The sequence below is a fragment of the Gavialis gangeticus genome, unplaced genomic scaffold (genome assembly GCF_001723915.1).
Source record: "Gavialis gangeticus isolate Ggan-Ray unplaced genomic scaffold, GavGan_comp1, whole genome shotgun sequence".
In the NCBI taxonomy this organism is placed as follows: domain Eukaryota; kingdom Metazoa; phylum Chordata; order Crocodylia; family Gavialidae; genus Gavialis; species Gavialis gangeticus.
In genome coordinates, this window is record NW_017728994.1 from 47,801,050 (window position 1) to 47,823,328 (window position 22,279).

General features: G+C 49.7%; 1 protein-coding gene across 2 annotated transcripts in view; it reads left to right on the top strand.

Moving 5' to 3' along the window:
* Positions 1-1,079: 1,079 nt before the first annotated feature.
* Positions 1,080-22,279, top strand: part of LOC109287574 (metal transporter CNNM2) — a 100,505-nt gene continuing 79,305 nt past the window's right edge. Inside the window, exon 1 of one of the 2 annotated variants that reach the window (XM_019502748.1) lies at positions 1,080-1,158. The gene's annotated coding sequence lies outside the window, so the exon portion shown is untranslated. The remainder of the gene's footprint in view (positions 1,159-22,279) is intronic. The other variant, XM_019502747.1, reaches the window with a different exon arrangement.

Here is a 22,279-nt window from a genome sequence, read left to right on the forward strand (position 1 = left end):
TCTTCTGCAGACTAAATCAGCCCAGTTCCCTCAGCTTCTCCTCAAGTCATGTTCCCTAGCCCCACAACCGTTTTCATTGCCCTCCTGTGGACTCTTTAATTTTGTCCACATCCTTTCTGCCGTGGGGGCCCACAGCTGGACACAGGACTCCAGATGTGGCCTCCCCAGTGCTGAACAGAGGGGAAGAATCACGTCCCTCAATCTGCTGGCAGCGCTCCTGCCGATGCAGCCCAGGGTGCTGGTCACCTTCTCAGCATCAAGGGCACACTGTTGGCTCCTGTTCAGCTTCTTGTCTTCTGTCCCCCCGGTCCTTTTCTGCAGACTTCTTTTGATTCTCATCAGAGACGGGTCAAAGATTGAGTGGGTCCTCGGGACTCAACACCCCTTCTCTCTCCTCTGCCTACTGACCCCTCACGAGCTTGCACTTCAGTTACCCATATTGCAATACTTTACTAATCGGACTAGTGCACTGGCCTTCTCTTTTTTTTAACATTTTGTTTTCTTCCAGGATATTTAATTCTCTTGCTCAGCTAACTGCCTACACACCTGCAAACCAGGTATTGGTCAGACGTTCAACTCGGAACAAATGTTCACATCAAGGATATTTGTAAACTACAGCAGGTGCTGTAGTTTGTCCGAAAACTGAATAACTTTCTTCCAGAAATGGAGGTCAACCCCTCACTATATTGTTGTTACGTGATGCTCAAGCATTAGAGTCTCCTCTCATGCTGGATTTGCACTGTTGCAACGCACTTGGAACTGCTAATTTTCACCCTTGCAAGGGAGATGAGTTTGCACTTAACTACTCTCCGTTCTCTCATATATATGACAGTAACTTAACATTTGGAGCAGGGAGCTGCACCGCTACAATAGCTTCCACTTAATTTCCACAGAAGGCTACTTTCTAATGCTAATTTCACGCTTGATAAATACGGTCCCGTGTTGCCTAGGCAACAAGTTACTGCACAAATATTCATTACTGCATTACTGGTTAATGAGTCTCTAGTGTTGTAAAAAAATTACAGCCAGAATTAAGCGGATTTATTCACTTTAATCTTAAGTCAGCCAGAACCGAAGAAACCAGCCTGCAAAATGTTTCCACATCTCCGCGGCATTTGCACTGCCACTCCTAACAGGAACGGTTGTAAAAGGCAGAAGGTAGGCAGGGGGCTCACTTGGAGACTAACTAGTTCGGCGGCATGAACTTTCCTAGGCAACAACCTACTTCATCGCATGCCGTTTGAAATGAAAGCCAGTACAAGTGTTTGTCTGTTGCTCTCGGCTCTTTCCTGTTTCTGTCTCTGGATGGGAGCCCTCATCGACTTCAGGGCTGCTGTCATGTTAGAAAACCATCGTTAAACGTTTCTGTTGTGAAAGACAGGCTGTGGAAAGGGTTGGAAATCTAGTGTTAGTCACTCAAGTCTACTTTCTGCATACTTTCTAGTTTGGGCGAGGAAAACCTTTCGGTTTGTTGTAGTCCACCAGGGCCAACCTTTTGGGCACAAATATTAGCCCCGCACCTTCTCCGAGTGCTGCTCAGATCCCCTTCTCCTGCCTGATCTGCTGCTCTGCTTTCTTCTTCCTTCTCTGTGCTCCCTGCCCAACTTGTTGCTTTGCGTTCTGCGTCCTGCCCTACCTGCACTGCATTACTTGTGGCGCCCGTGCTGCAGATCAGCTGCCCTTGGCGCGGTGCGTTTCAGCACCAGGTTCTCATACGCGTGCGTATCGCTGCAGGACGCGGATCGTGAACGGAGTTATTCTGGTAATACTTAAATGATGGTTAAATAGGAGGCCGTAACCAGCCTTGATATTGTTGCCTGGGCCTGAGGAACAGCATTCCCGATGCATTCATGTTAGGGTTGCATGGTCACAGGCCGGCTTTATATATAGCCCTTGCCTGTCCTGTTTCTCTATTAAGAAGAGCAGACCTGAGCCCCAGTTTGTAAAGGTGTCTGTTCAGTTTGATTCAGTTTGCTTGTAATTAAGAAATGCCCTGATACTTCAGTGCTCGAGAGAATAAAACTCTCCTGACTTTTCCTTTGGTGACTCAGCAGAGGAAACTCAACGCTTCCCTGCTGGGCGGAAGGCATTGTTAGCTTTAATTCATGTATTATTTTTCATTTAAAAGCTAATTTATTTTTCCCCCTTTAATCCTTGTCATTTGCATTATTCCAGCTGTAAAGCAACATGAAGGTTTGTTTCTGGCAAGCCACGCATGTCACCCTTGCCTTCAGAAATCAAAAGGGATGATTGTATAATGGCTGACAGCAAATTTGGCTCTGAAATATCATTAAACTAATGAACGTTTGGTTTTTCTCTGTCACAATACTCTTGACTTCAGAACGAAACCATTTAACATCTTACTGTGTCTAAATCCTGCATGCTTTGGGGTGTACTTGGTATCCGTCCTGTCCCATGTCACACATATGGATAGAATTAAATTGCAAATGCACGTATATGTAGTGGCCAATTTGTCTAAGTGCCAAACTCCGAGTTCAGGAACACTTCACGTTTTTCTTTTCCCAAGCTCAGACTCTAGCTACCTAAAATTGATGCAGGTTTTATGGTTGCTTTTTGCAAGAACCTATAACTCCCATAAGTGAAAGTGCAGCTGCTCATTAGATAAAAAGCTACCCCCTCCCCAAACCTTCATGGTTCTTTTTGTAATATTTTGCCCAATTTACTTTTGTTTTACAGAAGATTTTAATGTTTTGGGGCACAAAAATGAAAGGAAGACTATAGAAAAGTGAGCTGTTCCATATAGCAGATAGTAAATGGGACATGTAGACCTGGAAAAGAAGGTTTGCTAATATTTGAATCTTAACTAAAATGCCAAGAGGTTGACTTTTTGAGCATCCTAGCCCTTTCAACTTGTGTACTGAGTAGGGAGGACTGTAGTTTTAAAAACATGCCTGGTTCCTGCACGCTGCTTTTTTATAACTAATAACTCTCCCCACTCCTTTAAAACATAGGCTTTTAAAATCCAAACTATGTGCTGTGGTACCACACTTAGTTGCAATGTCTGCCCTACTTGTTTCAGACCGTGGATCTCATTTGGCTCTTCCATAGTTTCTTGCTAAGCATCTCAAGCAGTGGTTGGCAGCCTTTTTAGGAAGTGGGCTAAATTGACCCAGCTCAGGTCAGGGTGGACCTGTGTCCTGTGGTGGTGGCACGGGGAAGCCCTGCAAATGAAGCTCCATCTCTGTGAACCAGATCAAGTGGTGCCAGGGCTGCAGGTCGCCAACCCCTGGTCTCAAGAGTGTTCTTCCTAGCGGCAGTGCCATATCTGTGCTGTGTGTCTGAGGTTGCATTTTTTTCCTTTATCTTTTGAAGGCTGCATATTCAGCAGACCAACAAGTCACTGAGGGCTGAAAGCAAGAGAGCAGGTATAGCGGAAAGCTTGTTGTGCATGGTTTCCCATCGGTCCAGACATGGCTGCCAGGGTGAAGTTCATGATTGCACCATGATGCAAAGAACTTGTTTAGCACAGCAGCGAAATGAAGGCACGATTATTGGTGTCTTCTATTAGCAGAAATAATAAGGTAAATGAAGGGAACGGTTTCTTTCTTGGAAATGCCAGCTCATAATTGTTGTCTTGGCGGTCCTTCCTAAGCTGTTGGCCTGCTCTGCACCTGGAGAGCCAGGCACGCTGTGCAAGTCCCATGAGGGAGCAGCTGGCTGAGGAGGAGGTAGGTCTCTTGTCAATTATTCCGGTCCTCACGAGAGGAGGCTGCAATACTCTTTTGCTTGTGTCAATACATGTCTTGAAAGGTGGGGCCTGTTAGGTAGGTAAGGTCCAAAATGTGTGATGCGGATGTCAGGTTTTTGCAACATCTTTACGAATCATTTGATACCCTTTCTCCTGGGATTGATTTATTTTAGCTTTTGATGTAAAATACAGCTGGTATGGTACTGGCAGTCTGGGCTAGTCTTCACAGTTCTTCCCTTCACAGGAAAGGGTGGAAACTAATGGCAAAAATAATGAGAACTGTGTCCATTAAAACTGCAAATGCTCTTAATGCGATGGTCAGTGAAAGAGCAGGGAGGAGGATGGGATAAAGCAGTAGTGTAGAATGGGAAAGCTGGACTTGGCATGCGTGGTTTTACAACAGTGTCATGAGGGCCTTGCTTCTCCTTAAAAGACATAGTTTGATTTGATTGTTGCATCTTTAAGAACCTGTTATTTCTTCTTGGCTCTAAAAAATGCTGTCAAACTTTGCGGGCTGCTGTGTTCTTGTAGCTGGTCTACCAAGTGGCACCTTCTGACTTGAGTGTAATGTTTCCTGAGCAGCGTAGTTGAAGGAGCTCCTGGCTTCTCTCTGCCAAGGAGCTGACCTTTTTGTGCAGAGTGAAATCTGCCGTAGGATGGGGAGAAGAAAAGGCAAATGACTAAAACCCCCTTGAAACTGGTTCAGAGTCTTTAATTGAAGAGTAGAATAACAAAAAGCAACTTGATGCTTGCAGGCTTGTTCCAGCACTACAAACATGGAGCCGGACTGAATGAGACCGGAGCGGTGCATGTAACAAATGCAGGAGCTCTCCGTAGCATACATTGAGTGCATAGAAATACTATAGCTCCACATCCATTTACTCCAGACGCACAAGTCTGCTCCAGGTAGATACTTTAGGTGTTATTTATTGGCTCCCTTACCCAGACAAAAGTGCTTCTCTAGCATTCACAAACATGAAAAATCTGCTCAAACATCAAGGCCCGAGGTCCTGAGCAACCTGATTTTTGTCAGAGTCCTGAAGAATGAAGCAGCTGTGCGTGGGCTGGGGTGAGAAGGGAAAGGAGAGTTCAAACAGTCAGAAATGCTGCACCAAGACTTCAGGTGATCTTGACCTAAGGGTTTTCTATACCATTGGGCAATATTAATATCAATGCTTAATGTAAATTAGGGTAGGCTGGTCTTCCAGGTGGTGGAAAAATTGGAGTCATTGGAGGATTTCTACAGAAAGCAGTCACAAGGCTGGGTTAATACAACACCTGATCTTAGCCCAAAAGCCCGAGAAGCATGTATCTACAGCCTAACAACACAAGCTTAACTGCTGATTTAGCCTGCTTCTGTCAAGGCACTTTCACGTCATCCACATCTCCTTGGGGCTTTCCTTCTGCCAGATTTTTTTTAACCCAGTTGGAGCAAGTTATGCAGAGAGGTGGTACAAGCTTCATCCTTGGAGGTGTTTAAGACCCAGCTAGACAAAGCCTTGGCTGGGATGATGTAGTTGGGAATGGTCCTGCTTTGAGCAGGGGGTTGGACCACTTGTGACCTCCTGAGGTCCTTTTGAACCCTAATTTTCTGTGATTCTGTGATGCTGCTTTCAGTGGGTTCCTAACGAGCATCTGGTTCTGTGGAGGCTGTTAGCTGGGTTAGAGCTAGGGTTAGGGCTTGTTCTGTCCTAGACTGATATCACTGCTTCCAGCTGTGTTTTCCACAGCTGCATTCTTAGCTCCTTAGCCAAGCTAAGATTCAAGTGGTCCTTAAAAAACCTTTAAAGCCATTTATCCTTCAAGCTGGGTAGCAGCCAGTGCTCACCATACCTGCTCAACAAAGTGCCTGATTCCCTTGCTCCATGTGCTGTATAGAATTTGAATACTGAAGATCTCTCCTTGCTCAGCTGGGTTGCTGTGAAGTCATTGTGCCAATCTACATCGTGTTTGTAGTTTTCCACTTGGAGTATAACTTCTAAAACTAACCGAGTTGGGATTGCATTTAAAAATTGCAAGCTTATCTGCAGCAGGTGAGGATGCGTGGTCAGTAGTACCAGTAGCAAACAAATATATGAAGGCCTCTGCTCTTTTTTTTTATGAGATCATTCCCATCCAGACTGACCAAGGTCTGGTCCTCACTTAAAAAAAAAAAAAAAAAAAAAAAAAAAAAATTGTCCTAACCTTGGGGGGGTGGGGCACGAGCTTCACCGTACCCACCTCCTCCCGCGTCGGAACTACTTTCCTGTCACTAAGAGTCGATCACCTGAGGTCTGCACACATCTGGTCCGCCTGCCACGACTTTGATTGTATTCCAGTTCAGTATTATTAATCTGACACTTGTCAGTCCAAAAGTGAGACTCCTGGACTCTCGGGGTCCCGCATCGATGAGGGCTCTGCCACCCCTAGACCCTCGCCCGTACCACCGGTCTGATTGCTTATCGGGGTAGGTTCCCGTCAGTATGTCGCTCAACGTCCACAAAGAAATGTCAGGTCAACACAAAATTCACAGCCAGGGATTCTCTAGAGCAAGGGGCTGCTTTGCCCTCCGCAGGCCCCCTTGTTATTACCCTATCTGCTGTGTGCGCTAGCACTCTTGTCTACAGCCCTCTCTGGGCTCTTCAGCCCTCTCCAGGGCTTCCTAAAGCCTCTTAGTCCTCCCAAGTACCAGCCAGCCTCTTCATCTCCTGAGAGTGCCCCTACACTACAGCATATACGGCTCCCGGCTCCTGCCGGGTCCAGCCGTTCCCGGCAACGTTAAACAGTCCGTGGCTTTGCTGGGGCCCATCGACCCCGGCTCCCCAGCCCCGTTGGGGCTTACCCTTACCCCACCAGGTTCGGCAGTGCCTCCGGACTGTACCCCTCCACCTGTAGGTGCTCCCTCCGGTCTCGGCTGCCTCCTGGCTCACTTCCGGTTCCGCCCCTCTCTCTCCTGGCGCCGGCGTCTCCCTTATGTTGGCCCTTGCCGTCCGGGCCATGCCTCCTTCCCTGCACCTGCAAAAGGTGAGTTGTTGCCCCGCGTTCCGGGCTTGAGTGAGGGAGCTTAGCGCGGTTGTGCCGGGGCGGGAAGCCTCGGAGCCTGCCCGCCTCTTCACTCCCTCACGCTAACCTCCACATAGGTAGGGCACTGAGAGATTGGCAGGAGTGCTTCAGGTCAGGTTGGAGTTGCTTTGGTGCCTACATATTTGGGTCAAGGAAGTCAGTAGCTTGTAGGTCTTTGATAAGTGAAAGGCTGGTCCAAGTTGTGCTTGCTAGTGAAGAAATGCATGATAAGCTTCTTTTTGTACCTGCCTTGTTTCATTTGGCAGCTGTGCCAGTGGAGCTCAGAGGGGTGCGCTAGGGAAGGCACCACCGCAGAGAGCAAGGGAGTATCGACATGAGCCTTGTCTTGGCTGTCAGATGGCCGCAGAAGTGTTACTGTACTTGGCCAAGGTGGGTTGACTCTGCAGGCAGAAAGGGGAAGCTCTGCTTCTGCCAAGCTCTCGGCAGGAAGTCCTCCCCGCAAAGCTTTGTAGCGTTGGCTCTGCCACAGTCTCGGTCCTTTGGTCAACTGCCCCTCCAGCGTATCCAGGAATGAGTGCATGCGCACCAGTCCCTTTAATCAGCTTCTTGGAGCTTCGTTATGTGGGCATCAAAGAAAAACGCAACTCTCAGCAGGTGAGTTGGTGGCACCAGCTGCCTCGCATCAAATCTGGGTTGCTCCCAAGTTCCCTGAAAGTTTTGGCCAAGGCCTTTCTAATGTGACAGCAATCACCTACAATCTCCTCATTGTTCCTGAGCTCTGCTTGGCCAATCAACCCACCAAAGTCCCCCATCACTAAAGAGATTCCCTGTTCCAGTTGCTTTCTGCTATGGCATTTCAGATGAATGCTTTAGCATCGTAAAGACCACATGCAAGATGCGAGTGAGGTGGAAGCCATGGAAACGCATAGCAAAAACAGTCCATAGAGTACCAAGCCCCCCAGAAGGTTATTTTGTTTTAGGCCTGTCCTGGCCCTGCTCTAATAGCACATCACTCAAGTGCAGAGCATGCCTTTACTTGTCCCAGTTGGAAATGGGGTATGTTTGCAACCACCAGTCTTCATAGATGGAAGGCGCAACTTCTCACGCTTCGCATCCAAGGCTCTCCAAGCAGGTTTCATGCCTGCTCTCTCTGTGTGTTACTGTTTCCTTGTCACTTGGGCAGGGTCCCTGAAAAGCACTGCGGCCACTGTTTTACGGACTCTGACGGCTTGACCGGACTCTGGGGTGGCCAGAATGCCTCTTCCCTTCGAATCGAGGGGAGAAGCATGAGCTGACCTGCAATGCACCACTTTGATCTCAGCGTCCCTACTGCATTTCCCAGCAGTTTGGGTGACCCCTCTTGTCCATCTGCGAGAGACGCAAGTGGCTTCAGTTGTGTCCAGTGAATATGACCATAGTTATAGGTTGCTTACATCTGAAATTGTCCTGCACGATGCATCCCTTGAATTGGGTCTCCTTGAGGTTTTTGTTGCTCTTCATCCTTTTTTTAGCTGAAGATGGCTGGCATGCCTCTGCTGTCTGTGCTGTACTGACTGTCATGTCTACCGGTCATGGTTGTGTACTGATCCATGGCTGGAATGGTTTTTCTAGCACACAAATCCAAGTCTGTCCTTTGCTAGCAGGAAAAGATTGTATCTCATACGATCCCAGAAAATGAGGGTGGAAGGGATCTCAGGAAGTCATCTAGTCCAATCCCCTGCTCAAAGCTTTGTCGAGCTGGTTCTTAAACACCTCCAAGGATGGAGAGTCCACCACCTCTCTGGGTAGCCTGTTCCAGTGCTTTACTACCCTCCTAGTGAGAGAGTTTTTCCTAATATCCAACCTCAACTTCCCTTGCTGCAGCCTGAGCCCGTTGCTCCTTGTCTTGTCATCTGCCACCACTGGGAAAAGCCCAGCTCCATCCTCATTGCAGCCCCCCTGTAGTGAGTTAAATCTCCATCCCATTTAACCCCCAGAGAATGAATTGAGACTTGTTTAATACCGGGCAAACATATCATCATTGACTAGATCTTTCCCTGGAGAAGTGGGCAAGGTTTGTTGACGGAAAATCTCTAGTACCCTGTTCCAAAGAAACGTATGTTCATCCTTTTTCACATGAAGGGATGAATGGTCCTGGGCTCCAATCAGGCTCCGCTGTCGTTCAGAGTAACACTGTCATGAGAAGAGCGTGGGAAATCGGCCTCAAACTTCTGATTCATATGAACCGCAGCGTTTCATAGGAACTTCACCTATTTTAACAAGACTTTGGCTGGGAGAGGTTTCTCGGCCCTGGGATTAAATTTCTGGTCAAAAGAGGAGAAAGGAATAGGTGTCCCAGGGTGGGAGCGTGCAGCTGGATTGGGATGAACCCAGGCGGCAGGGCGGAAGAGCGCTAGCCAGGGAGCTGGACAAGAGGCCACCCGAGGAGTAGCCGGTAGGCTGGTGGCTAAAGCACGGGGCTGGGATTTGAGCTTGGGTCAGCTGCATTCACTAGGAAGTAGCAGAACCCCCCAGTGTCTGGCCGTTTGCAGTGGGTGGGGGTGTGCATGCTTGTGTCTGTCCCCATTTGTTGGTTCTCGTTTTACATGTCACAGATCTTTGGTCGTGGTTTCATCGTTGCGCAGAACAGGAAAAGGGGGGGAATATCAGCATTTCCACAAGACAAAGAAACTGGGCACCCTTCAGCTTATGGTTTGAGGCACGTATGGCCTCGAGTCAGATTTATTGCCTCGTAATTCTGCGCTATACAGTGCCTTCAGTCCTGATGAGTTCTGTAAAGGCCAGTCTGTTCAGGGCTCAGGGCTTTGGTCTCCATCCCTTGGTTGGTCGCTGGTGGATGGAGACCGAAGCCCCAAGGTAAGTGGGGAAAGCAGGAGACCTGGAGGAATAGTAAGCACGAGGGGCAAGAGGGGAGGTGTTCTTGTACTTCCTGAGAAATCGGGGCAATCGACTGCTTGGGAAGGACAGGCAGGGGAGAGGAGGAGTTGCACTTCATGTAAAAGAGCCGTACAATTGCTCAGAGCTCCTCTATGAAGCTGGAGAGAGGCCAGTTGAGAGTCTGTGGGTCAGGGTCAGAGGGGAAAGCAACAAGGGTGATGTGGTGGTGGGTGTCCACTATCATAAACCACCAGCCCAGGAGGAAGTGGTGGATGAGGCTTCCTTCAAACAGCTAAAGGAAGGTTCTCGATGACAAGCTGTGGTCCTCATGGGGGACTTCAATCACCCCGACATCTGCTGGGAGGGCAGTACGGCACTGCACACTGTGGAGGCAATCCAGGGTGGTTTTGGGGAGTGCTGGGGACAACATCCTGGTGCAAGAGCTGGAGCAGCCAACTAGGGACCGTGCTCTTCTTGACCTGCTGCTCGCAAACAGGGACGAATTGGTGTGGGGTGTAGACATGGATGGCTACTTGGGCAGCAGCAATAACAAGATGACTGAGTTCAGGATGCTGAGCAAAGGAAGGATGGAGAGCAGCAGAGTAAGGACCCTGGACTGCAGAAAAGCAGACTTTGACTCACTCAGGGAACTGATGGGCAGGATCCCCTGGGAGGCCAGGCTGAGGGGGAGAGGAGTCCTGGAGAGCTGGCTGTACTTTAAGGAAGTCTTATTGGGGGTTATACAGCTGCTGCTCCAGAAAGCGATGTGGGGTCTTCATTGGGCAGAAGTGCACAGTCCTCTGTGTTGACATCCTTCCTGCAAGGATGTGTTCACAGCTTCCAGGATACTGGGCAAGGAATGGCACCAGTGCTGGACTCTGATGGCTTGTTTTATTGCTTGGTGGTCTTTGTGCTCCTGAAGGTAGTCCATGAGCAGGGCGTCCTTGTGCCAGGCACTATGCAAAGTCTCTTGCCACTTGCACTCCAGACGGATGCCCCAGGTGGATGAAAGAGCAGGGAGGGAGATTGAGAGGATGAGACTCGCCAAGTGAACAGAATCAAGCGCAGAAACAGAAGCTGCGGCTTGCTGTTTGCCTGATAGGAGCAGATGGGCAGGATTTGTCAGCTCCAGGCAGAGGTAGACCTTAAAGGAAGCATAGATGAGCTGCTTTCTGCAGTTTGCATGATGGGTTCCAGCCTCCTATGCAATTCTTCATGTAGCTGTTGTCCCTTTCGGACAAGGGCCAGACTAGTTTATGGTCTTGCTGCAGCCTGAAGGCTTCATGATGGATGCGTGCTTTCCTGAGCGAAAAGATAATTAACCTGGGGATGTTAAGGTCAGGCGAGCTTAAGTTTTTATGCATTAGAGATGCTGCGTTTGTAATCATAATGATAGAACAGTTCAGTAGCAAACCAGTTGGGTGGTAGCCAAGTCCATAACACGCTCTGACAGCATTGAGGGAAGCGTAGGTCGGGTCTAGTGATCATGGTTGATCCATCTCCACCCAGAGGGGTTGCAGTGTGCGGTGTGTGTGTGCGCGCCTCCATCTTGGAAAGCTTGCCTCAGTCATAAACCTGAGTCGTTCCCTGTGGGTGAGAAAAACGTAGATTTTTTTTTTCCCCCAAAATTATTTAATTCTGTATTTACACAATAGCCTCCAAACTGAGAGGCTTGGGTCTCTGGGATAAACACTGCACATTGTTGTATGTACACAGTACAGCTGTTGTGCAAAGACTCGCACATCTAGGAAAACAGCTTCTCCTCCTACCCTCACTTCTTCAACTCCTATTAAATTACAAAAAAAAAACCAAGAAAGATGAGAGAGGTATTTCTTCTCCTTTCCCCCATGCCTCTTTTTTTAAAATTGAGTCCCTGCTCTGTGCAGTGTTGGTAGAGGCATAATGAGACAAGTGGTTGAATGTAGGCTTTCTTATCGGGGAACTGTCAAAATGAAGCTAAAAGCTCTGCTCTGCGATGATTTCTGCCCATAGTGTCTGCCTCCCTGGAAGAAAACGTTTGCCTCTTTAGACACCATGGATGCAACACACAGCTGACAAGCCCTGTGGACACATCTCCTTGCCAGAGTTGTGCTCTTGTTGCATCTCTCCCCTAACCTGTGTTGGTTGTCAAGTGGGAGTGTTGGGGGATCACAGACTGTGGGGAGAATCGGGCACTGGGTGATGCTGCGGTGTGGGCATTGCCCTCCAGCCATGAAAGATGAGGGGTCGTGGTTACTGCAGATCACTGCTTTTTTCTCTAAGAGCAGGGCTGGTTATTCCTGGCAGATTGAGCGAGGCACTTCCTTCGGATGGTTTCTTTAATTGCCACAGAATTGCAGACAACGGGGGTTGGAAGAGACCTCAGGTCACATCTAGTCCAACCCCCTGCTCAAAGCAGGACCCAACTACATGATCCCAGCCAAGGCTTTGTCAAGCCGGGTCTTAAACACCTCCAAGGAAGGAGACTCTACCACCTCTCTAGGTAACCCATTTCAGTGCTTCACCATCCTCCCAGCAAGAGAGTTTTATCTAATACAGTTTTTGCCTCGACTGTTCTGCGCTTCGTGCCCTAAACACGTATAATTTACCTTTCCTTGTTATCTGACAGGCATCTGTGCCTCTCTGTCTTTTCTGGCACTGTGGCATCTTCTCACTAGCCTGCCTGTCAAACTGGGGAGGGCTGGTGCTTTCTGTGGATTTAAAAAAAACAAAAAAACCCTGCATTTCTCTTGGCTGCACTAAGTCCTGGAGCTGTGAATTACCCCGGCAGCTTGTATTTACCCCCTGCCCTGTTGTGTTTTTGCTCACTTCTTGCTGATGTGGTCTCTGGTGGCTGGGGAAGGGTCTAGATGCTCCCAGGCCGTGTGGACCTCTTAAGCACATGTTGCCTTAATGTGGATTTTGAAGGTGTTCTTCATAGTAGCTCCTGCGCAGAGGATGAAATAACATCGCAGCAGCTGCTACCAGAATTAGGCATGCAGAGCTCCTCTGAGCACTGGCATCGGGACGGCACGTGTGTGTACCGAAAGCAGAACTAGAAGGTCTCAGATGTTAGTGCTGGAAGATGAGCCTTTGGCTTCAGTTGCACAAGCCAAGTTGCATTTTAATGGGGAAGTTGCATGAGCTGGATCATTTCCCTGGAGGTGATTTTTTGCGGAGCCAGTGCTAACACAGGCCCAGTAAATGCCTGTCGGTCTCATCCTGACTTCAGCACTATCAGAGGCAAGAGCGTTTCCAGGCACGTACTCTTGTCAAGATAATTGAGAGCTTATCTGATTAGATAGCAGCCACAGAATAAGGGCGCGCGGGTTCAGTACCTGGCACCTTGAGAGCAATGGCACGGGGTTACCGGAGGCAGGGAGAAGACAGCTGCCCATGACAGCACGATCATTCAACCCGTTTATTGCAGTGGTGCCGAGGGAGCAGCCCTGAGCTGGGGCCTCGTGGTACAAGGCACAGGGCAGCCGCAGCAGAGCAGTTGTTCCCTGCCTTGCAAAGTGAGCAGTCAACGCTAGAGAGGCTCGTCGGGGCCTGCCGGTGCCCGTGCCGCTCTGGGTAGCGCTGGCTTTGCTCGCAGCAAAAGCGTGTCCCAAGTGGTAGCTCGATGTGTGGGCTTGGCCTTGATTTTTCCATGTGAGATGGAAGCTCTGGCCTCACCGGGCAAAGGAGTCCCCTTCAGCTGGTTGGCTTTGCTGCATGGCTAAGCCCTTGATGAGTTTGGCTTGTTTTTGGCTGCTCGGAGCTGAGTTTTCCATCTCTAAAGCTGATCTCACTGGACACACAAGTGCCAGTGATGGGCTCCTTTGCAATGAGAAGACGCTGGGTTTATGAGGCTGTCTAAAGCTTTCTAATGGCCATTTCACTTCTGTCCCATCCTTCAGAAAATGAGTGGGAAGACCTCCTGGCCTGCTGCCCTGCTTCCTCGCTAGGGGAATGGAGAGGCTGGGGAGGGCGGTCTCTGAACCAGTCTGTCGCAGTCGGCATAATCCCGGCTATGTTAGAAGCCCCTTTTTAAAAAGAGAGAGCAAGGCATCTGACTGTCCCAAATTGCCTGGATGAGGCACCACCCCTGGCCTGAAACGCTGTGAACTGCAGGAGTGGAACAGGGTCCAGAGCAGTGGCCCTGCCTGCAGGAGCAGGCCAAGGAGCTGCTGGAGCTTCCGGCTGTCAGATGGGGCTGGCGTCCTTGGATTGCCTTGCCCTGCCGTTGTCCTCACCAGCAATCAGCCGATTGCTCCGCCCCCTTCTGCCCTTCCTGCTCCTCTCTGTTCTTCCCTGCTTCCCCTTCCTTCTCCGGCCTCCTCCTCTCTGGCCCCCACGCACCCTGCACTGGGGGCTCCAGGCCTTACTGTCACGCCAATAAATCATCTGGCTTGTTCTGGAAATCCTCACATCCTTAAAGGACAGCTGTGCTGGCTGAAATTAGCTCAGCTCATTAAATACAAAGCGAGAATGTGCATAACATGAAAGAGAATTTAAAATCCTCTCTAAAGCACTTGGCAGCAGCCAGGCACCTGGGGACCTTTGACTGCTGCTTATTGCATTAACCCTCGCAGTATCCATGGTACTTTGTTCTCCACCGACGTGTCTGCTCACCTACTGCAGCCACTTCCCTGCAGAGCGACTCGCCTACCACGGCTCTCCCGACCACTCGGTGTGGGCCACTCGAGTGTGACTCGCGTGCCTTGGCTGTGGCGCAACGCTGGTTGCCCCCCTCGCTGCAGATGAAGGGTGCTTTGCTGAAAAGGAGCAAGTGAGCTGGGAGAGCATTCCTGCTGCTCCATAACCCAGCACAAATCGGAAACATCTGGGCCTCAGCACAGGGATTCCTGCCGGGCTTGGCAGAACCTCCACATTGATTTGCACAGTCATAAACTGGCCCGGATAAGTAGATTGTTTCCTCTCTGATTTGTATGGCTCAATAGCATGAGGTTAACAATCCCCCACTTCCCTCCCCTCGAGGGGCTGCTTCCCAGAGGCGCCCAAGCGCAATGCTGTGTGGCCCTTGGCAGTCCAGCTCATCGGGGCAGGCATGGCCTCTGGCTGCCTCGTCTCTCAAGCTACAGTTCAGCAGGATTGAATCTGCTGCACGGGAAATCTCATCATTAATGACTGTTCCAGTTGCCGTTCTCATCGGCTCAGCATGTCCCAAACACAGCACTGTCTGCCTTACATCCCTGCTGCTAATATGCTCCTTTGGGGGCGAAGGCTGCTAGAGACCTTGTGGATTGGTGCCTGCCTTTCTTCCCTGCTCCCACCCAGACATTACTGCACTGGCCGCGGGATGCTGGGGCAGTGATCTAGCAATGAGGGCTCTCCTCTTTGCTTCTGTATCGCACACCAATCGGCTAATCAGGACCATGGCCTGATACTGCCCTCTCCTTTGGAGCAGCCTGCAGCTTTTAGGAGGGGAGAAAAGGCAGGCAGAAGAGAAAGGGGAATTCTGCACTTGCAGTCACCTCGGGTTTATTACCATCTTGCTTAACCCTGTAGATCCACCCTGTGCAAATACTGTGTAGTTGATTCCTCCTGGAAAGGCAGGGAAGGAAAGCCAGAACCATCCCATGATTTATGGTCACCCAGATTTTGGAATAATCCCTGGATTGTGGGGACCTGCACAGATGGGCACCGGAGCAAATTTTGCCCAGCTCTTTTGCTTTCCCGTTGCTGCTGGGCAAACCGCTGCCATGGCTCCAAGCAAATTGGAAAGGACTCCAGCATGCTGCTTGGACCCCTGGATTGAAAGAAAAGATAGTGTAAGCATGTGTTGTAGCCTCGATGGTCCAGAAACTATGCAAGAGGCAAGGATTTCTTAGGGTGATATTTTTAAAGAAGAAAGCTCATTCTTGAATCCTTCAATAAGAAGCGTTTGTTTTATTTAGCTGTCCCTGGCAGTGCCAGCACCCAGATGCCAGCGCAGCTCAACTAGACATCGGCGTGTGCATTAGTACTGGGTGAAGAATTGGGAACCCGTCCCCTGGCTCTGCTCTGGGGTCTGTTCAAGACTCCTGGTCTCACATAGTCCTGTGCTGTAGTTTCCCCCTTTTATATTTAGGGTCTGGGCCTAGTTAAGCCCTAGTCAATCAGGCTGACCCAAGAGAAATGCAGAAAGCAAATACCAGCTGCTGTGGTGACGGGCATTAGACTTGAACATTTCTTTCCCTTTTCATAACACTGTTGTTAGTAGCAAGTATAAGCCAAACCTGTCGGTACAGGACCTCTTCGAGTGCATCAAAAATAAGTTTCAAATTCTTGGGTGCTTTCAGAGTTGGCAAGACATGCACTGTTTATAGCACCCACCTCCCGTGTGTGTTGAAACCCTGCATGCAGGGATGCACTGCCTTGAAATACAGGGGTCAGATTTATGGGTTGGTTTTGGTTTTTTTGACTGACGCGTAATTGCAGATGTAAGGTAGAGGCTTCTCCAGGGACTCTCCTAAAGCTCCCACAGATGTAAAAGGCAGCTGTGTGCTGATCGGGTGGAGGACATAATGCCTTTGGTTCTGCACTACATCAAGCCTAAGGCAACTGCCCCAACTCACCTCTTGAGAATACATAATTGATGTGAAGAGCACCTAATACTTTAAGGTCAACAGTTTCCACTTTCTCTTTGGTGTCAAGTGGCTGCTCTCTGACTCTGAAGGGGCATTGTATTCACCGTTCGAAGGCTGGAGTTCCTCTCCCATTACAGACGGGCAAACGGGCTGCACACAAGCGTGCTTTGGTGTGCAGCTCTTCCCAGGCAGTTTCTGTGCTTTTGCCCTTTGTGGCATGAAGTAGACAAGTCATCCTGTCCACGATGTGTGTGCTTCAAGGCAGGCTTTATGGAAAAGTTCCATTAAAATGTGCAGACGGAAAGGAGCATTGTATTAAGATTGGAGCGAGGGGCAGTCATTGCTCCCTAGTAGTAATCCTGGTGCCTTTGATCTGTTCGGTGTCTTGGAGGATGAGCGAACCCCCATTTTTGTAGATATGGTAAAAGCAAAGGGAGAGGGGTGGGACGTAAGTGCTTTGTTAAAAAACAAACTAAAAATCCCACATAGATCTTTGGGCAAAGATGTGATCTCGGTGTCTGTTAACATGCTTGTGCTATCATGAGTGTTCATCCCATTGCAGCCGGCATCCTGCTTTGCTCGCTGTCTGCTTGGTGGCTTCGCAGCAGCGTGTTTGGCTTGGAAGAGCCCTGCTCCAATGTACCTCCTTTTGCTGGGCTCTTATTTCTTTCCAACTTTTCAGAAATCAGGATCCTGGAGAGAGCTTTCACAATTTAAGCTAACGGCTTGATTTAGTGAAAAGAGCCTAAAAATGCTAATAGCATTTCCTAATGTGGCTCTCGGAACAATAATTACATGAGAAGCCTTGTTGGCTTATAGCCTTTGGGACAAAACAACGCAATCCCAAATTGTCTTGCTTCAGTCTTTTATGGAATTGTGGAAAAGGAGGGTTGGAAGGGATCTCAGGTGATCACATCTAGTCCGACCCCCTGCTCAATGCAGGACCATCCCCAACTATATCATCCTAGCCAGTGTTTTGTCCAGACGGGTCTTAAACACCTCGAAGGATGAGACTCCAGCCCCTCTCTGAGTAACCTGTTCCAGGGCTTCACCACCCTCTTCATGAGAGAGTTTGTCCAAATATCTAACCTCAACTTGCCTTGCTGCAGCCTGAGCCCATTGCTCCTTGTCCTGTCCTCTGCCCCCACTGAGGACAGCCCAGCTCCATCCTCTTTGCAGCCCCCCTGCAGGGAGGGGAAGGCTGTTATCAAATCCCCCTTGGTGTTCTCTTCTGCAGACTCAATCAGCCCAGTTCCACTGGACCCACTCCAATGTGTCCACATCCTTTGTCGGGGGGGGGGGGGGGCAAAACTGGACAAAGGACCCCAGATGGGGTCTCCCCCGTGCTGAATAGAGGGGAAGAATCACTGCCCTCGATCTGCTGGCTCCGCTCCTACCGATGCAGCCCACGATGCCATTAGCCTTCTTTGCACCAAGGACGCACTGCTGGCTCCTGTTCAGCTAACTGTCCACGGTCACCTCCAGGTCCTTTTCTGCAGAGCTGGATGAAGCCTCTGCAGAGCTTCAAATGAATTGTGACTCATCCGAAGTCCAATGCTTTGCCAGATCCTGCAATTGCAGACTCTGTTGGTGTCCCTGGGATTGATGGGGCAGTGGACACCCACTCAGCATATGGGCTCTGCGGTATGAGTCGACTTAATAATAGAACCTTTTCTTAATTCAGATGTCTACAACAGACCCAAGTGGGTGTCCATGAAGAAGTGTATTGTACCTATTCCATTTGCTCTGACACTGGCTGTCAAGGCCCTTCTGTAGCTAGATAAATCTCTTCTTGTCTTTCTCTTAGAACCGAAATGGTAGAACAGCGTTTCCAGGAATATTTTTGAGGCAGTTGGGAGATCTTCCACCATAAAAATTCAGACCGTGTCCTAGAAGAACAGAGGTGTATAGTCTTAACTATGTAACCACAGCCAGGACTATAGCTACCCTAAGGAGGAGCTTTGAACTGGGAGATCTGTCATTTTTTAGGTTGAATGCCAATGCTGTGTTGTGTTTTTTCTTGGTGTTGGACCAGCTGCTAAAACCTGAAGAAGCTTGGCATTTGAAGAATCGGCAAGTTTCCACAATTGCAGAGTTTGAGTTGTTTGGGGGGTTTGTCCCCAGTCTAGTCGTTAGCTGTTCATGGGGAAAGGGTATTGACTCTAAGAATGTAGTTGAGCAGAGCTCCAACAGCAGGTTCGGTCCCCTGGTGATCCTTCAACAAGAGAGGGTAATCCACCTGAACTTAAGTAGCATGGCCAAAAAAATTGGGAGGGGTTTTGGCTTTGGTAATGCAATTCGAATGATGAGGAGCTGGACTCCTCACCTCGTTCTGCTCTTGGCTGACTCTGTAACGCGATGGGATAGTGTAACTGCCCCTCTCATTTCCTGGGGGGACTGCTAGTATTATTAAAGCGCTCAGATGTTAAGAGCAGGGCAGGCAAATGCTTGGCTGGGATGGTTTAGGCAGGGATAATCCTACCTTAAGCAGAGGGCTGGGTTAGATAACCTGAGGTTCCTTGCTGCCCCTTCTTATTTTTAATGTGCTGGAGGAGGTCCTGTACCATCAAGTCTAGGACTTTCGACTGCAGTCATGCTGCTGCTCTTTTCTTGGCTTCCCTGGGTTTTTCTCTCTGATTCTGTGATGGAAATGTTGCAAGGCAAAGTTCAGGTCTCCAAACACCTCTCCTACAGGTTCCTTGAAATGGTGGCCAGCCACTGCTGTAGCAAAGGACGGTCCTGCTTTGCATTGCAAAATGACTTGCGATGCTTGTATGAGTGGTGAGTGCAGAATAAATGCCCGGGTTAAGTGAGGTATCAGAAGTGCTCTTGCAAAGCTGTGAGTTAACCCAGAATTGCTGTGGTGGCTTCGTGTAGCTTGCCATCTCGATGGATTTGTCCTTCATCAAAAAGACTGGATTGAGCTTTACGCTCATGCTTTGTTGAGTTCAACTAATAATAAATGACGTGATCTGTACAATGCTAAGCTTGTGCCACAGGTGACCCAAAGTCAGGCAGCATGAAGTGTACTTCCCAGGTGTTCGTACTCGTTTCCCTTTATGAAACGTTCCTCTCCTTTTCCTATCCAAGCGCGATATGCCATGGGATGGAGTTGGAGCCCACCCTCCTCAAAAGGGCTAATGCATTTGAGCCATAAATAGTCAATTTTGGAGGATTAGTCTATGGGTTTTAATCCCGCTTCTCAACCCAGTTGCCTCAAATCTTATTACGGTGCTCTGCGGATTGAAAATGAATGGGGATTCTGGTGGGGATTCAGTTTTCACTGGCCTTTTATAGCTGCTCTTGGCCTTGCACTGCATCTTGCAAAATCACTCCTGCAAGGTACTCGGTGCAAGGGGCTGGCTGCCAGTGCAAGCAGCAGCGGTGGATGATACTCAACATCTTGCATCACGGCTGTCCAACTTCCTGGTGGCTGGAGACTTGGGCTGCAGACTCTGCACCAGTGCCCCCATGTCTCAGCATCCCCAGGTCTTCCTTATACCTCCAGCTATGGGCTCCCTCAGCCCCATGCAGTGTGCTGCCCTGCTGTGCCCTGCCGGCAGGGGTAGGCAGTAGGAGCTGGAGGAGGATAGGGACCCTGGAGACTGGTGGCAGCAGCAGGAGCAAGGAGGGGAGGGCCAGAGCTTGACCCCTTGGGGCCACCAGTTGAAGAGCCCTCCCTTACAAGATCGACACCCCCCTCGAGAGCATCCCATGGGAGCACCGTGTTACCTGGACGTGGATCCCTGCAGCATGTGTATGGTGGATGTTTTAGTGTTCATTTAGTTGCCAGTGAGTTGTGAAAACTGCTGGCTGTACAACTCCTCGGGTTTCTCTTTGTCCAGAGAATAAACACAGCAGCAGGAGCATTAGCAGCACAGGTCAAACGCTTCCCTCCCTGCCCCCGGTGACCCTCAGCCCTAACCTGCAGGATCAGTGTGCATGGCGGTTCAGCCCTTGATGTCCTTGAGAGGTTATTGGAATGGATTTCATGGGCTGGCGGTGCTGTGGAGCCCTTTATTACAGTCTAGAGATCAGGACACTTCTTCGTTGGTGGCCTAGGCAAAAGAATCCAGGTGGAAACAACTTTCCGTCCGACTTGGACTTGAAGTTGACAGTCAAGAAAATGCCCATACTGTAAGGGTAAATGGTCAGCCCGGCATCCGAACAGGTGCCAATCTCCAGGCAGTCTGTTGAAGTGAAATCTGTGCTGGAGGTAGGTCTTGCAAAAACCTGCTCAGTATGGGGGGGAACTTGAGCAGCCAACTTCCATGGCCTGGAGTCCTCTGGAAGAGATGGCTTGGAAGTCGTCTCAGCCCAGGCAACGGCAGGGTGTAGCCAGGCCAGCCATACGCAGCCCTTGGCGGTCTGGCTGCTTGAGGCAGCCCCGGCTCGTTGGAGCCCCTCCTGCTCCTGTAGCTAAGGGTCATTAGTCAAGTGTTTCTCCTCTGAAATAGTCTCACTTTCCAGAGCTTACATTTCAGACGTTTTATTGGCTCTGTGTCGCCGCACAGCACAACGCAGCCTTTGTTGAACGTCCAGCAATGCGGCCGGGGTATCGTAGCTCCCTGGAGTTGAGCGGGTTTCCGTCCTTTCACCAGAAAGCAGTGCCCTCTGCCTTCCACAGCCGCACTGTTCAGGCAGCAATCTTGTTTTCATGACTCCACGATTTGAAGCAGGAAAAGGGAGTATCAGCACTCGGGTGGGAAATTTCAAAATAAAGCCAAGTGCGACAGAAAGACGTGTAGCGCGGCAGGCTGGCTCATTCTTTCCCTTAAGTCAGCCACGCCCAAAGGTGGTGGCGGTGCCGCGGTCCTGGAAAAGAGGTGAGAAGCAGTGCTAGGATCCCGACTACTGGTCGCTGTTAGAGCCCGTCTTTATTTTCTTGTCAAGTTTATTTTCATTTGAATGGGTCTGACTTATTTCGCACCCCTCTCCCCCCAGCCATCGTATCAGGTGGACGTGGTACTCTTCCCTGCATTTCGGCGCTACTCAGCAGCACTGCAAACCTGCCCCCAGGTGGACACGGCACATGGGCAGTGCCCGTAACGATCGTGTGCGCTGTCTGCAGACTTTGTGAAGTGCTTTGGGGGGGGCTCAGTAGGTAGCTACAATGTGGCATTACACGTGGCAGACACGTGGCATCCTGGAGCCCTCAGACTTCTGTAATTGTAGAGCACATCCAGGGACCATGCTCAACCATAATGACCCTGCACGTGTGCTACCTGCCAGTATCTGAAAGGTTAACGGGTTCTTTGGCATTTCATTAAGACTGAGGTGTAAAATTATCTACCCGCCTCCCTTAGCCACACTATTGCTCACGTTCGTTTAACATGAAGATGTGGCGAAGCCCTGAAGAATGCATTGCATGGGAGGAATGGTCCTCTCCTGCCTGGGATGCAGGAGGGGGTGGACTGGATGCAACTTAATAGGTGTTTTCCTGCTGGGTTTTTTGTGGGGGGGTTCCCCCTTTGTGCAACAAGTTGGCTGAAATCACAAAACAGGCAGGTGCGGCAGTGACCCTTCCAGCGTGGTGGAGAATTTGCCCAATTTGAGCTCCAGTCTCACAATCCCAAAGCGAATCTCGCCTCCTGCACAAACGTTTGTTCTGACCTGCTGGTCTCTCCTTCCTGAGGGGCAGGGGGCACGGGAGGTGGCATCGGCTGTAGGATTTGGAGTTGGAAGCAAGCACTTTGCCAGATGCTGAGGTCCCCTGGCAGAGGCAGCAGTGATCTTTGGCCCGCTGGAGTCTCACTGTCGTTCTCCGGGAGGCTGCTGTAAAACTGCCCCAAGGGATGACAGCCGGGGGGCAGAGCTGGGAGAAGAGGGAATGATGCAAAAACCTGGCAGGTTTTCCGAAGTGGACGGATCCAACTAAGGAGCTTTAACAGCACGCAGCAGTGTCAGGGTCACTGACCCTGCAATGGCACATGCCAAGCCTGAGCCTGGCTTCTTGCCTCCTATACGGTTCCCGTGGATTTTCTTCTATGTAAAGCACTTTTTCATTAAAGAACAGCAGTGCTGGATTTAGAGCTGGCAGCATAATTATCATTTAAAAAATATTTTTTATTTTAAATAGGGTTTTTGTTTAAAATATATATATTTTTTAAAGAAATATACTTAAATATAAATGATG